Here is a 17597-nt window from a genome sequence, read left to right on the forward strand (position 1 = left end):
CTGCCTCATGGCTTTTACCTGAAAGGCATTCCCTGTGCACATCCTACCTCCCAATATGTGTGATGACTTGATTAATATTTGTTTCATCCACTCGACTGCAAGCACCCTGAGGACAGGGGCTGTCTCCTTTGGTCACCACTATATCCTAATAGTGTTTGGTTTACAGTCAGCCCTCAATAGATACTTTGGTCAATAAATGAGGGAGGGACAGATGCCTGGGAGGCGCAGTTGGTTGGGCATCTGACTCTTGATTCCAGCTTGAGTCATGATCTCAGGGTCACGGGAAAGAGCCCCACGTTGGGCTCCGTGCTTACCACAGCATCTGCTTGAGATTCTCTCTCCTTCTCCTTCTGCCCCTCCCACTTGTGCTCTAAATCTTTTAAAAAATAAATGAATAAATGGAGGCGCCTGGGTAGTGCAGTCGTTAAGCGTCTGCCTTCGGCTCAGGGCGTGATCCCGGCGTTCCGGGATCGAGTCCCACATCGGGCTCCTCTGCTGGGAGCCTGCTTCTTCCTCTCCCACTCCCCTGCTGTGTTCCCTCTCTCTCTCTGGCTATCTCTCTGTCAAATAAATAAATAAAATCTTTAAAAAAAATGAATAAATGGATGGATGGAAGAATGAAGGAATGAAGTCGTAAACACTGCTTTCTCCTCAATAGGCAGAATCATAATGGTGCCCAGGCTGCCATTTCTCCTCTCTATTCTTACTTCAATTTCAATTGTGTCTAGTTACAAACTGTCTCAATTACCTGACAGTCTTCAAACTTACTAGAACAGAATAGGGATTCCTCTCTCTAGGATAAAGGATGCAGGTTCATCAAGAGTTGAGGGGGAAGGTTAGGAAACAAAACAGTCTCCACATTTCTTAAAATACCTATGTGCTCCTGAGTATTCTCTTAACCTTCAAATATTTTCATCCATACACAACGCAGGTGCTTCCCAAAATAGGGCTAGTACACAAATCAGGCGTTCTGGACATAACCGACTCTTGAGAACCCTCTTAAATGTATGATAAATTCTATCAGACTTGAACCACTCAGTTTTCACATTTTAAACATCTATAAATCAAAGATGACAGAAGTCAGAAAAGTAGTCATGTCTGTGGGGGTGGTGGTTAATGACTGAGAAGAAGCATGAGGGAATCCTGTGGGGCTGGAAACTGGATGGGCTCGAACTGGATGGTGGTTATACGACTGTACAAATACATAAAAATTGAGTTGTACACTTAAGATTAGTGAACTTAATGTACTTTATTACATGCACATTATACTTAAAAAAAAAAAAAAGTAAAGTAGTAAACACCTATGAACAAGAAAGCTGCATTCTGGATCATGTTCCTGGTCCTAACGCAGCATTTTACGCAATCATGGTAAAAGGGAATCAAGGCATCAATCTTCACAGGCTAGGATATTTAGGGAGAATGGTAAGAAGGAAAAGAAAGAAAAAAAAAAAAAGAAAGGAAGAAGCTAACTACTTAAGCATTATCCTATGTTTGACGATATTGGGAGGAGATTTACAAATCTGTGGAAGAACCTGAAAAAATTAGTGACAGGGATGTAACAGCCAAAATAAAGAAAGTAATTAATATTAAATCACAGAAAAAACAAAAACTGTACAAGGAAACATAATAGCAGTATACTTAATGGCTCAACAGTAAACAATATGTCCTTAACAAAATAATGAGTACTTATTTAACCAAAAATGTGACACAAATACACTAAGAGGATTTGTTAAGAAGAGGACAGTGGAAAGCATATCGTTATTTTGATACAGGAGTAAATCTAAGAAAAAGACTTAAGAAGTGTAAAGCTGTTACCTATTGGGAGTAAGACTTGGTAGTGGGAAGGTATAAAAAGTGGATTACTGCTTTTCATTAAAAGCCATAATACTACTTGATTTGCAACATGAAGTTCATGGAAAGACAAAAAAGAAAAAGGTCTATTAATTTGATAAATAAAACTTTTTTTTTTTTTAAGATTTTATTTATTTGACAGAGAGAGAGAGAGCCAGCGAGAGAGGGAACACAGGCAGGGGGAGTGGGAGAGGAAGAAGCAGGCTCCCAGCGAAGGAGCCTGATGTGGGACTCGATCCCGGAACGCCGGGATCACGCCCTGAGCCGAAGGCAGACGCTTAACGACTGAGCCACCCAGGTGCCCCAATAAAACACGTTTTGAAATAATTATATAAAAAGGATATACTGCCCCAAACATCCCTGGATTCCCTTAATAGGTTATCATAAGGGGTGCCTGGGTGGCTCATTGGTTAAGTGTCTGCCTTCAGCTCAGGTCATGATCTCAGAGTCCTGGGATCAAGCCCCACACTGGGCTCCCTGCTCAGGGGGGAGCCTGCTTCTCCCTCTCCCTCTGCTGCTCCCCCTGCTTGTGCTCTGACAAAAAAATAAAATCGTAAAAAAAGGGGGGGGCAATGTGAGAGACCTTTGTGGTGATAAAACTGCTTTGTATCTTGAGTATGGTGGTAATAAAACTGCAGAGAACGAAATATATAAACTTATAAATGGGTACAAGTAAAACTGAAGAAATCTGAACAAGATGGGTAGACTGTATCAATGTCAGTATCTGGTTGTGATATTGTACTATAGTTTTGCAAGATATGACTATTGGGGGAACCCAGGTAAAGGGTACAAGGGATACCTCTGTATTATTCTTACAACTGCATGAGACTCTACAATTATCTCAAATTTAAAAGTTTTAAAAATCATTGAAACAAGAGCGCCTGGTAGCTCAGTTAAGCATCTGACTTGATTTTGGCTCAGGTCATGATCTCACGGTGGTGGGACAGACGCCACGTTGGGTTCTGTGCTCAGTGGGGAGTCGTCTTGAGATTCTCTTTCCTCTCTCTTCCTCTGCCCCTCCCAGAGTGGAACCCAACTAGGGCCTGAACTCACAACCCTGAGATCAAAACCTGAGCTGAGATCAAGAGTCGGACATTTAACCAAATGAGTCACCCCAGCTGCCCCAATAATATTCCTTTTTTAAAAGATGAATTTTTTTTGACAGTTCTTCATTAAAGCCTTTACCTCCTTTGGGCATCGGCTCTGGTATGTATTTCTTGGAGAACAGAACACACACGTTATCACAAACATAAACAAACCTTGGTTTTGTGGAGAGATGTTTATTTTTATCTTTATTTAGTTCTGATTCTTTTCCTAAAGATGCTCACCATTTCTCTGGCAGCACACCAAGCTAATTTTTCTAGGGATAGGCTTACCGAGATTCCTAGTTTCTTTGGGGGCTACAAGGATTAGCTAGAAGTTACTCATGCTAAGAAAGTGGTTTGGACTTTTTACAAACTCTTTTAAAATGCAACACTTGTCCACATTGAAGCTCACCTATTTTTCATCTCCCCCCACCTCCAACAGCCAAGATATTCCTTAAGTTTATAATCTAAACAATCTGGGAACCTAACAACTGAAAGAGCTTAAGGTCATGGGAAAATCTGAATATGTCACTTCTGTAAAACATTTATTAAAAGGTCAAATAAGATGAGTGTTATTGTAGAAGAACTTATCAGGATGGTTCCTGGAGGTAATATTATGAGGAACCAGCACAGTACAATGCAAAAAAAACCCAAAACAAAACAAGGGAAGAGGCAGAAAAGCTCAATCCTACTTTACTCTCCCTTAGATGTGTAACAATCTCAGGCAAGTCACTGCACTTATTTGAGCCACAGCTGCTTCACCTGTAAAAAGGTGAGATAATTAATACACCATATACAGTGCAATACTGTCAGCAGAAACTGGGGCAGCCTCTTAACATTAAACTCACTGATATTCCTAAGCAAGATGAATATTTACTTGAAACAGAACAATAAAAAAAGACTATGAATAGCCTCTTAATAGTTGAAATCAAGTTTGTGTCTACCTTACAAAAGCTCAGTTTTCATAGTTTTTGAGTTTTAGAACTGCAGAGAAGGAACTATGGACCTATGAAATGCTTACTGTCAGAAAGTCAGTTTGCTAATGCACAACAAAACGTTTTCTCCCATTCCATGAGCAAAGTTTTTAAATAGCCTTGGCCTGACTTTAACAAAAGTCTTTTCTAACTAAACAATGTCCACTGGTAACAACTCTGTCCACCCACAACTGTTAATGATTTGTCACATGTCACTTGTTATGTAAACTAACCTATCACCTTAGCCCCAGTAAGTTACATGACCAGTACCAAGTCAACTCAATCTTTAATTTGTATTTTATCGATTTTCCAATATAGTTTTTAGTCTCTCCACCTCCAGACCCTTCTTACGGACAGAATCACATCTGAAATCTATGCCAGTCCCTTAGTGAAGTGACCACGCCACTTAAAATTTGAAGTAACAGACTTTCACTAAGAGATTCACAGTTTATCCTTGAATTCTTTCTAAAATCTTAGGTAGATGTACTTGATCTAATCAAGTGTACTGATGTGATCAAGAAAAACCTAGGCAGCTGGGAAAAAATGTGTTAGAAATACTAAATAAATGTTAACATTTCTGGGATAATTCCTGGGACTTTATATTTTTCTGTACTTTCTGTGTTTTGAAAAAGATTAATTCATGTTCTAGTCAGAAAAAAAAAAAAGTTAAGCATCTATCATCATTTGACCTAGAAACTTTAATCTGCTTAGGAGGAGGGGAAAAACAGAAGTGGAAATTCTCTAATGTTTTCATTCCTGAATAGACCCTTCACACCATGATCAAGTAGTCTTACCAATTTTCTAGCTGCCTTTTCCATTTTCAACAATGTCCCCTTAAAAAAATAAAAACAAACAGGAAACTCTTACCATCAGCTGTGCAAAGAGGCTTATCGAATTTCATCATTTTTTTCTTTCACCTAATTTTTAGGTGGCACTCACCCATCATCACTTTGTGGGCTTCTTTGGCCTCAAATGTAAATGCCTGTTTTTTAAAGATAGCTTTCTTCTCTCCACAGTCTCTAAGACTATGCCAAATAACCATCTGTTTTGTATAGTCCTTTTGATCCCTAGCTTTCTTTTAACACAGATTTCTAATACAATGATTTTTAAGCCTTTAAACTTGCAGTGGGTTATTTGCTTTCTAAAATCTTTCTACTTTTCCTAATGTACATACTTGATCATAGCTCCGTTTCTTAAAACTGAATTCCCATGTAATAGAGCTTGTTCTTCCTCACCCTGAAGAATGCTGAGCTTAGTCAATATATGCTTACTATTTTTTGTGGTCGAGAATTAGATGAGATGATTTAATTAACTGGCCCAATGAGATGCGTCCACAGAGTCCACCACAGGAGTGGTGCTTGGTACACCATGGCTAGTACAGTAATTCTTGAGGCTTCCCAGTTGGCTGGGAGGAAAAGAGCCAAGATATGATTACTATTAAATAGTGCTGACCTACAGAAACCTTTATCAAAAGTAAAATGCAGTTTCTTCCTTTGCTTTATAGGTTCTAAAACTGCCAACTGAAGAAGCAGTTTGTTTTACTCAAAACCGTATCTTCACATTTGTTCCCAATGAAGTATTTAACCATGTATAAATAAACTGCATATTATTATTATTAGGCCTAATTTTGCAGCTTCTTTAATCTCCTTGAACAGTTTCAACTCAGTCATATTATTTTGATTAAGAATGTGACATTTTTATTTAAGCAAGGATCTCAATCCTTATAAAAATGTAATACCTTGCTGTCTCTATCATTCCTATCAAGTGCATAGCCTAGCAGCACCACATTTTAACAATTAGTCTCCTTCCATCAAGTACCTGAGACGTGAATTAAATTATCATTATTTTGCCTACCAAGAAAGGAGAAGGAAAAAAAATTATAAAAGGATGACAGAAATGGCACTAATCATGTTTATGTCAGTAACACTTTTAAATAAATCTAATGCTTCAGATCACATATTCTGGTTTTGTGGAGGGATGTAAAACATATTATATATCTGTTGCTCGAAGAAAATGTCACTTCACCATTCTGTCACCTACCCCGAAGGGACCTTGTTAAAACTGAATTTCTTTCTTATATAAAGGATTAAGAGAAAGAATATTGCCAAACACTGCCCTGCACTTCTCCCTGTCAGCGTTATGGAACTCATCTGAAATCCACAATGCCAAGATTTCTAGCTCTGCTAGGACTGGAAGGGCCAACTAATACAAACCACAGAAACATTACTACTGAAAAAACAGTTTTCACTAGCAAACTAAGCTATATTAAGGCATTTTTACTAATAAAGCAATACACCTTGGTCAATTAAATGGAGATCCTTTCCAACCACTAAAGTAAAAAAACAACATACGCTTGAATTAACAGCTGCTGGCCTTAAAAGTTCACAATATCAGTAATGTATTATTTACCAGTTAAGCACATGTAGTGAGAACCCATGACTTCAAGTTTGATAAACAGCAAATTCAGAGAAAAGCCATGTGAAATCTGCTTAGAAGCCGACCTAACATTACGATCATCTGCTTAAATAAAACAAACTTTTCTTAGCATGGACCTGAGCTCATTAAGAACCTTTATTCTAGAATTGAAGAATTTTTTTTTTAATTTTAATTTTGTTCTTAAGCAATCTCCACACCCAAGGTGAGGCTTGAACCCACCACCTGAGATCAATAGTCCCATGCTCCACGGACTGAGCCAGCCAGGCGCCCCTAAGAACCTTTAGTATAAAATTACAGATCAATAAGAGCACACTTCTATGGAACAGCAAGGTCTCCTTATGCACTGCAACTGCACAAGGTGATGTATAAGTAACTAAAAACAGTGTTCAGGTACCATGCACCTCAGCTACCTCAAATAACATACAGTATAAGCAGCTGAGAGCTTGATGTCCACAAGCTGCATTCTACATAACCCAAGGACAGAAATAAGACATTCCATTTCTTGTATATTAGGTAGGAATCTTAGCTTCCAGCCGATCACCAAAGTGGCAGTCTGGTCTAAGGGATTTCTGTTTCCTATCAGCTTCATGTAAGCAAAAAAGGAATGAGGTAACAGGAAAAATAATGAAGAAGTAGAAGGGTGAGGAAAGGGCAAGCAAGGAAATTATAAGAAAATTTATAATACACAAGTCAAAGAAGAGAGCATCCAGACATCATGAAACATCTTCATCCTCAGGCTAATGCATTAGGTATTGAGACTTCCAGAACACAGCTAGCTACGTGTTTAGAGGAAGTCAAAATACCACAAACCTGAAAATTTAATTTTTAAGCTGGGAGCAGAGTGCATACTCCTTGAAAGCTTATTTTTAAAGAGCTACCCTAAAGTTGCTGAGGCCTCACCACAAAGGTTATGATATTGGACTTTTCCCCTTGAGGCAGGAGATAACTCAGAGGCCTACCTCACCCTTTACGAATCCAAGACCCAGTCAGCAAAAGGGTAAATCCCACCCCTCAGGAAACTGGCTACAGGGCCTCCAGTTCTACCCCTGGTGTCTTCCAGACATGACCGACTGCAATTTTCACCATGATTAACTTCCAGGAATGCCAGCCAGAGGAGCAGCCAGGAGAAAAGAACATAAGGAGTAGCTGTTTCCCCCTCTATGTCAGCTGGACTCTTTGGAACAACTGCAGACACTGCTTCTTTCTCTCTGCTAGCAGAACAGCATTCAACAACCTCAGCAAAGTGCCTAACAACCAGTAACACCACCACCACACTTCTCAAATATGCCAACTCTTATTTTTTTAAAAGATTTATTTGAGAGACAGACAGACAGACATAGCAGGGGGAGAGGGGGAAAGAGAATCCTAAGCAGGCTCCACACTGAGCCCGAGAGCCCAATGTGGGGCTCGATCTCACGACTCTGAGATCAGACCTGAACCCAAACCAAGAGTCAGATGCTTAACCTACCGCCCCAGCCAGGCACCCCTGACTTATTCAAAGCTGCAGCCCTCCCACCTCTCTCGCCTATCCTTCCTCTACACTCCTAATCCCCCTTACTATGCTTTATTTTTCTCACATCATTTATCAGCTTCATAATAATGTATAATTATCCATTATGCTTATTACTATATCCTTCTGTTTAAAGATAAGATCCATGAGGTTGGGGGTTTTGGGGGGTTTTTTTGGTCTATTTTGTTCACTGATAGATTTTAAGCAGCTAGACCAGGACCTCACATACAACAGGAATCCGATATTTATAGAATGAAAGTAGTAAATAACAAAAACTAAAAAGACCTCCCAGAGGTCAACAATACCCAGAGGGCCCCCTATATTCCTCTAATAGAACCAGTCTGGTTCCCATGTCTGACCTACATTGCCTCCACCTGCCATGTACTCCTCCTCCCCCTCCCCAAAGTCTTCCATCAGCTAGGATATATGGAACCACAGCACTGCTGCAGGCAGTAAAAGCAACAAACGCTTGTCCTTGAGTCTGAAGGATTTCTGAAAGCTTTCATAGTCTGCCTTGTTCCTAGGTTATTCAGTTTGGGATAAAATGTGTTGAATGAAAGTTACCTTAGCATAGGAGGCCTGAAAAAAAAATTACAAGAAGTTTCTGTTTTCAAAAATTAAATTCCAATTCAATTCAGCAAGCATTAATTAAGCATAAAGTTATATTCAAAGCATTGGGCTAGAAGCCATGAGGAACAGAGAAGACAGAGGTGTCTTAGGCAGTTCCGCACGAGGGAGGAAAAAAAATAAATTCACAAATAATTAATTAAAGACAACTTGTGAGAAAGTGCTATAACAGCAAAGAGAGAGATATAGAGGAAGAGGAAATCAATTTTGGAGATAGGTAAGGAGGAAAGGGTTGAAAGAAAGGCTTCCAGAAGGAGATGAAATTTTTTTTCTAGGTTGCAGGAAGGGTCAGATTTGGAGTTGAATCCTTTGGAGCAGGGAGAGTCATTCCAACAGAAAAGAAAAAAAAATAAGGCGTTGAGAATGAAAAATGTAGGGTAAGTTGAAGGAATGGCTGTAAAAAGAAAGAAAGAAATGCAATAGCGCTGAGGAAGGCCAAGGTTGGTCAGATTACAGAAGATGTTGAGTGCTGGCCTACGCAGGCAGTAAGGAGCCATTTAAGGTTTTTCAGCAAGAAGTGAAATGATACGAATTTTATTTTAAAAAATCTACACTGAGGGGATGCCTGGCTGGCTTAGCTGGCAGAGCATGCAACTCTTGATCCTGGGGTTGTGAGTTCAAGCGCCACGCTGGATATAGAGATTACTGAAAAATAAAATCTTAAGGGGCACCTGGGTGCCTAAGTTCGTTAAGCGTCGACTCATGATTTTGTCTTAAATCATGATCTCGGATTGTGAGACTGAGCCTGGCATCGAGCTCTGTGCTGGGTGTAGAGCCTTAGGATTCTCTCTCTACCTCTCCCTTTGCCCGCTTCCCCCACCCCATTCAAAGCACTAGAATGTGCTTGCTCTCGCTTTCTTAAAAAAATAAAATTAGAACAAAACAAAACAAAAAACAACTGGGGCACCTGGCTGGCTCAGTCAGGGGAGCAGGCAACTCTTGATCTTGGAGTCATGAGTTCAAGCCCCAAGTTGGGTGTAGAGATTACTAAAAAAAAAATTATTAAATAAAACTTAAAGGGGCACCTGGGTGGCTTACTCGGTTAAGCAACCAACTCGATCTCAGCTTAAGTCTTGATCTCAGGGCTCTGAGCTCAAGCCCTGTGTACAAAACAAAAAGATGAAACAACTACACTGGGGTTCCTTGTCATATACTCTTCTAGAACCAAACTCTTTGAGAGCACTTTAGTTCATGATCATACATTTATCAGTTGATTGTTGATCTCCCCAACTACATTTACAAGTCCTGAAAGGAGAGGACCACGTCTGGCCTGACACTTAAGTGCTCAATAACAATCAGTTAAGCAAATAAATAAAAATTATAATAATATTGGGGCACGTAGCTTGCTCAGTGGTAGAGCTTGTAACTCTTGATCTTGGGGTTGTGAGTTCAAGCCCCACATTGGGCATAGAGCTTACATTAAAAAATTATAATAATATTGCAGCAGTCTGTGGTAGGGAATACAGAAAGAGGCATTAACCATGAGGTTACTGCAATAATATACAGATGAAGGCCTGAACTAGGACAGGTAAGAAAGCAAAGCTAAATGGCAAGGTATTTAGAATATTCTAATTTTAGTGAATGATTAGATGAGGTAGCAAGGAAGAAAAAGAACCAAATATGAATCCAAGGCTTTGTGCCATGGCAACTGGAAGAAGTGTAATGCTTAGGAGAGAAAAGGTAGGCGGGTTTCAGAAATGATGGACTGGAGGTACATTCAAAAGCAGTCATCAAATAGAAAAAAATTTCCCTCTTACTTGTACACCTTCCAGATTCACATATCCCAAAAGCTGCACAACTGCAATTTCTCTTCCTATAGTTCCATTTCTAATACCATTCTTTAAGACTGCTCTAGAAGGATCAATTCCAGAACAAAGATAAATGTTGAGTTTCACACCAAATTTCAGAATTTGTAACTGAAATTTATAAGGTACATTCTTCAACATCCACTTCTGCTCACATAAATGAAAGTTCATCCTAACAAAACCCAAGTGTCCACCTAGAAGTGTTGCTAGGAACATTGCTGGTAATATGCCAAAAGCCACTAGCTGTACTTTGTACATGGAATAGAGCAGACACTGCTGCATTCCCCTACAAATACTGAACTACGGCCTAAGAAACTATAGATACAATATGCAATGCAATACCAAGCATGCAATGTGGCCTAACTGCCAGGATCTGGATTTCATTCATGGTATGGTTTGATTTCCAAGGGTTGCATGGGCATCTACTCTGGCCACTTTCCAATTCAATACCCTATGTCACCTGACACCTAAAAAACAGAACAAAACAAAAACCCACCTACGACAACTACTTATGTTTCTCATATAAATCTTTCTAAAATCGTATATTCAAGTAGAGCACTTTCCAAAATAACCTTTAGATCGCCCAAAAATTAGTAATATGCTGAAGACGGCTGGGAACAAAGCAAAGCACTCCCAGGACTTTTTGTGAGTCCAAAACAAACAATTAGTTCCATCCACCAAATTTTTCTACTACAGACGATGGATGTTTTAAATGCAAATTTAAAAACCATGAATGCTTCTTCCAATGTTCAAAGTAGATTAAACGTGATTTTTGCTACATTAAGAAAGAAAGTAAAGACTAAAAGACCACCATCTTAATACTCAATAAATACCTGCTATTGGAAGTCCCCCATCCAAGAGTTAACTAGGAAATGCTGATAAAAATCCTCATTTGGGGAATTAACATGGTTATGCAATTTTATTCCTTTAAACTGCTTGAAAGCAAAGATTTCTTAATATTATTGTCAATTCCAAGTTCCTACAATCACCTACCACCTTTCTATCCCTCATTCCCCTTCCAGGGCATTTCAGGGATCCTCCTTGTTAGTCATACTTCACCAAATGTCATCAATTTAAAATTTTTGGCATTAAAAAAATCACATAATTTTATTTTCCAAAGAAAACACAGTAGGCAATCATATTTAATCCCAAGAAGTTAATTCAAAGCAAGTTTTCTACTGATTGGTCAAAAGTACCCAACCCACTTCCACGATCAGTCCCATTTGACTTGAAGATTTCAGATGTAAGAGATTTAAAAATCTTAGATTGATGACTTAACACACAAAATTGCTTCTGGCAAATCTTTCAAGGTAGTTTCCTTCTCACAATCTGAGGTTCTTTTTCTACAGCTTTCTGATTCCCATTCCTATGGTTTGAGCAGACTAGAAAAAAATATGTTTGACAAGCTGGTGAACCTGCAGAATAAGGGTATAAAAGCCTCTAAAAGAAGATGGCCTTGTAAAAAATGCAGAGCATAAGCTTTACAAACATATCAGAGAGGAGTGAGGGTCAAGCCCCAGGGAACTAAGCCTGTACTCATTAGCCTTCCTGTATACTGACTATATTTGTGACACAGTAATAAAAAACTGCTCACTATGTTAACCAATTTGCCTGTTCTTCTATCACGATCTCAGTATCATAAAATTCTACAGCTAAATGGAACCTTAAGAGATGATCTTGTTTCATGTACTCATTTTACAAATAAGGAAAGTGAAAACAGTGGAGTGACTACCACAAGGTCACGTAGCTAGTTAGAAGCAAAATAGTGATGAGAACCAGGGTTTTATGATACCCTACTCTATGCTTTGAAAAGCTGTATTAGCAAAGAAAACATAACACTCTTAAATCAGACAATAACTTAACTGTAACTGTAACTAAGCCACACAAAAATAAAATTCATCCACATAAGGAGAACAAAGGGTTAGAACAGGAAGTACCCCAAATTAAAAAGAAAGCAACAGCATTTCTGCATCCAATCCAGGGGTTTCTTAAGGGCACAACCTCCCACGTATTTTTGCAATTTCGTAATTTTATTAATTACTACATGCCAGGATGGGTGTCCTGCGTGCTCGTAAAATGTACCTCCTTAAGACGAGACCACAATGACCCTAGTGGCAAAGGTCTGAAAAATGATAACTTTTGATATAGATAACAGACAGCCCTACAGGAACCCACAAATGTAGTGCCAACAATCAAAAAGGACTGAACTTGAAGGGGGTAGAGATATTGCTGGGAACAAGTAATCATGAAAACGGTGTAAGAATAAAAATCCAAGAGAGCAAAGTTGGCCATACACTAATGACCAGAGAGCACAATAAAAAGAAGGCAGTTTCAGAGCTTGCCTGGCATCAGACAGCTCCCACCTGCAAAAGAAAGGAGGAAAAAATTCTCACAGAGACAAGAGAAAGATCGGAGGTTTGCTCCTGAGTGATGGACTAGATATGACCTAATAGGTATTTGCCATCTCTTATTTCTGGGACTCTGATCCAAGAACAAACAGCAAGAAGACCATGAAAAATCGGCCCTGTTGGATCTGGAGTTCTGCCTTGACAAGATATAAAGCTCATTCATAGATCTGACTGTGCTCATGAGACTGCAGTTCAACTCCTGCTGCTAGAGCAAGGGGAGGGGGAAGGAAGATAGAAAGGGGTGAGTGGGAAGGAGGTGGAAGATCTGGGTTGTGACTATAATAGCTACAGTAATTAGAGTGTTTCCAAGCTGCTGGAGAAGTCTTCAGAGCAGGGAACTAGGATGAGAGATGGGGGAGGGGAAAAAGCATGAGGAAGCAAACTACTGAAAATGCTAAGAAAGTATATGGTGGTTTGTGAACAGTTTACAAAGGACAAACAACTGTGATGACTTCATATGGGTAAAAAAAAACAACTTTATATTCTCTCCTAGAAGTTAACACTACACAAATAACTGCTAGGCTCCCACTTAAAGATAGGTTACGAACTAGGTTTAAGTAGATTATTGCAAATGTCCCTGTCTTTGCAGCAGTCTACTGGACCCAGCCTTACACGGTTGCTTCCCTTTCCCCTAAATCAATCAGTCAATATATCTAAAGCTCTCTTTGTATCCCTCTGCTCCGTATCCCTCTGACAAAAAAGTTAGAGCCTTGGAAAAGGGATTTCTGAACTCTAAACAGTTAATATCACTTATTTCCCTTCAATCAACTGTTAATTAGTCCAGTGAATTCAATGAGAGAAAGGAGGGGCGGGGGTTCAACAGAAGCCCATAGCCTGTTGTGTTGACCTAACACAGAAAATGACTGGAGGGCCCTAAAAAATCAGAAAATAAACACCCAAGTTATTTGCTCATACATTTTTGCTCTACAGCACTGCCTACTATAGTCGCACGAAGATGTGAAAGAAAAATAATATATTCATGGAAGATGATGATGGTAACCTACAAGAAAAACCTGGGAATTAGCAAAAATCCTAAAAATAGAAAGTCCTCCTCCAAGTGGAAGTGCTATACTTGTTTTTAAGATAAATAAGTAGTTGAGGTATTTCCTTAACGTGATTTGGCTTGAGGTGATTTGATTCTAACAAGCGATGTTAATCTCAATGCCAGAGAAAAGAGTTATAAAGGTGCTAGGAGAAACTAAAAATGGAACAGGACATCTGAAGAGATGCAAACTACATATGGAGATTTACATTCATAAAATAAAAAAACATGCAAATTTCTTGAGGGAGGCATGTCAGGTAGACCTACACAAAAAGTCAATTATATCCTTTGCATAAAACCTGCTGGGTATTCTCCCAGTGGGCTAAATCTTATACTGAAAGCAAAGAATTTTCTCCTTCCCATTTCCCCCTAATAAACAAGCACTAGAAAACTGAAATTAGCACTATTTCCTTCCCATTTATAGGGCATAAAGCCAGAAATCACAGAAATACAACAGGGCCAGCTAGGACCATGTCTAAGGCATGTTACTCAGTATTCTAAAAGAAACACAGAGAAAGAAGAATCTCTTTTCTCTATTCCATTATCATCTCACTAACAAACCTGTATCAGGCATTAAGAAATGTGAAACAAAGAGCAATTTCACACATATGAACTGAACCTAAACCACGGAAGACCCAGTATTTTCTTGTCACTGTGGCATGTGATTCTTTAACCACCTGCTCAATAATCCCTCTTCAGCTGCACAGCTGCTGCCAATTCCACATGCCCAGCTAGGCAGGTGCTTTGGTGAATTACCTGTTCCCTCGTGAAAAGAGTCCTTCACTGACACTTAGTGGGCCCAGAACCTGCCAATCAGCATCACCGATCTTCATTTTGTCTGTCACAGCCAACTTTTACGAGAGCTATCTTGAAGGCATATTTACCACACTGTGTGATTTTGTATTTTGTGGGGTTTTGTTCTTGTTGCTGTTGTTTTTTAAAGGAAACGGATTTTTAAAAATCACAAGTAGAAGTGAAAATTCAGCTGCTGAAAAGAAAACTTGCCACACAACATAAGGCTGCCTTATCTCAGAATGGCCCCATCTGTCTGGCAGTATTCCCATCCATGACTGGTTTTCCACAAGGGAAATAACAATTGCTCAGCTACCTTTGTAGCAGAAGAAAGTGGCAGTTGGGAAGTGCATGGTACCAGGGCGGAAGGAGAGGGGAAGAACTTCTGGAGATCACACACCATCCCTGTACTTCTTAAGTCTCCATGGCTAAGCCCAGGCAGTAGTGTTCCGAGTCAGATAAATAAGGAGTGGCACTTCTACTCATCAGAGCAATTGCTAAACCCCTCAACAAATTATCCTGTTCCAGTCGTTTAGTTGGTATATGCTAATTGCAACATAATTACTACCAGGAGCCAAAATTATGCTCCTATATCCTCACACAAAATAAGCACTCATCTGCCCAGCTAACTAAACCTCTCACAAGGAACATTTTCTACCAAGAAAACCAAAGTGCTCTCTGAAAGATGGTCACAATCAGAAGACTCACAGGACTTTGGGCAAGGGCCCAACTCTGAAACCACTAAATCTAATCAGGGCAAACTTAATAGGAGGCTTCTGCCTTCACTGTCACCTGACAGGATTCAGAATGAATGCCCACAACCCAATAGCAAAATGCTTTGGCCTCAGTTTAGCTGAGGCTTCACTCAGAGACCTTGGACAGGTAAGCTGGAAATAGTTTCAAGACAGACAACACTTCCAGTAAGACTTTAAGACAGTTTTGTCATCAAGAACAACATGTTCCCTCCCAACAAAGCCCAACGCCTAAGTGGCAAGTCATGATTTTAAGAAACTCATTGAAATAATGGGATGAGGGAGGCAACATAGTCAGACTCAGCATCTCAGAAGAAGACCTCTACCAAAACCAAAGGCTAAAGCTCCTATTCAACAATACCCTATAGCTATGGTGGCTATTGTGCACACAGGGCTTTGTGTGCGATAGCACTCTCACAATGAGTCTGATTTCTAATCTCTTCTTAAAAGTTTTCTTTGATACACTAAATGGAAACCTCATTTCTAATCCCAAATAATTTTTTACCCAACTAATAGTACCTAAATACTATCTGGACACTTCTATGAGGTATTTACAAGGATAGGGTTTCTTCTAGCTTGTTCTCATCCTTCTCTCATTAATAACCCCCAAGACCTCAAATGATTTTTATGTTCATCACTTTGACAAATTTCTCCCTAATACAAAGGTAGAGATGGCCTTCCTGCACAATGAGCAAGTCATCTCTTTTCATCAGAATTAAAATAAAGATTAAAAGGAAAGTTGTTTTGTTTCCATAGCCCTTGCCCAGATAGGCAAATTCTGTGGCTTTTTTGTTGTGCAATTATTACTGACCAGGAAGTCACCATTAAAAAGGTACTGGGTCCTTGACTCCCTATCTTAGCCCTGCAAAGGTTTTTAGTGGTATTCTTAAACAAGCAAAAATCATTGTTGAGTGTCCCATCTCTATAAAAAGAATTAAATAAGATGGCTCAAACAAGAGTGGAAACCTCCCCTTGGAGTCTTCTTCCTACAAGGTCTAACACAAACCTCGGGATTGAGTCTCCCAGACACGATTCCTCCACAACTTAGTACAGGCTAGCCAAAGAGGCAGGCACAACATGGCTGGCATCCCCTATTCTTCTGAAAAATGTGTGCCAATGAGCTCTGCATTGTTCCTCACTCAAAAAGAAGAGCCTTTCTGTCTGGCCTCCTCCAATGGCAAGCCCCAGTCTGGAAAAGGAAGAAAATGGCACTGAGGAGCCTGGGAGATGGAGCATATCCAAAGCTCTCAGACAAGACTTGAACCTATGACCTTCACTGTGTACACAATAGGCGGGTGAGAGGGACCGGTTTATCTCTGCAGCAGCAGTTCTCAGCCCTGGGGTAGCACTCCCGATAAAATGACACAGACTATTGTGTGTGGCAGCAGAACAGTCATCTCCTCACAACAGCCTAAACCAGCACTCCCTCCCCCAAGACAAAGCAGCAGGGGTGAAATTAACTCAAGGCTGCCAAGCAAAGCCTAGTACAGAAAAGAGAGGCCTGTGGGGGATTGGGGACTCTCCTCAACCCCTGGGGCTCTGGACACATGGCTGAAAACAGACAGGCTTTCTCCCCCATCTTTCCCACTCTCATTTAGGTAGGAAGCTGTTTCTTAGAGAATTTAATCATCTGTGATTTGTTCAGAAATATTCCCCCTGAAGGGCTCTGATCTCTCCACCCTGTGTGAGCCTAATTCCTAGAAGCTGAAATGACTGTTTGCCGCTGCCTGTTTCACAAACACACATTAATTGGTCAGATGTGTCTCCTCCTCCTCAACCCCAGAGGGAGGAAGGAGAATCTGAGCAAAGCACAGAGATGATCCAACCGTAATTACACATAAAGGGAAAAGAGGGCAGCATGGGTTTTTCCAAACAGGACAGGGTCACAAATCCTCCCGGGGGTACAAGGAGAGCAGTTAAGGGCCAGGCCCAGGGATCCCTCCATCTTGAAGAAAAGGACAGGAGTAAATGTGACCCGAAGACTGGAAGGAGCACACACCCACAACCTACTTACTGCACACTCCCGGGCACCTTGCTGCCCCCCCCACCCACTCAGGGCCGCGCACACGTCCTGCTCCCAACCCTTCGCCCTGAAGCCCCCTAACTCCCTGACTAGCCCCAGCCGCCCTAGGCCCCCTCGAGATACCCAGACTCGCCACTGAAACTCTCTGGCCTGTCCCCACAACCTGGCCAGACCCTAATCCTCTCTTGGGCACCCCCTACCCTGGGGCTGAACCGGCCCCGGCCACGCTTTGAACTTCACCCCGCGCCCCGCGACGCCCCCTCCCCCACCCACGCAACGACCCCCCCTCCCC

The sequence above is a fragment of the Ailuropoda melanoleuca genome, chromosome 5 (assembly GCF_002007445.2).
Source record: "Ailuropoda melanoleuca isolate Jingjing chromosome 5, ASM200744v2, whole genome shotgun sequence".
Classification (NCBI taxonomy): Eukaryota; Metazoa; Chordata; class Mammalia; order Carnivora; family Ursidae; genus Ailuropoda; species Ailuropoda melanoleuca.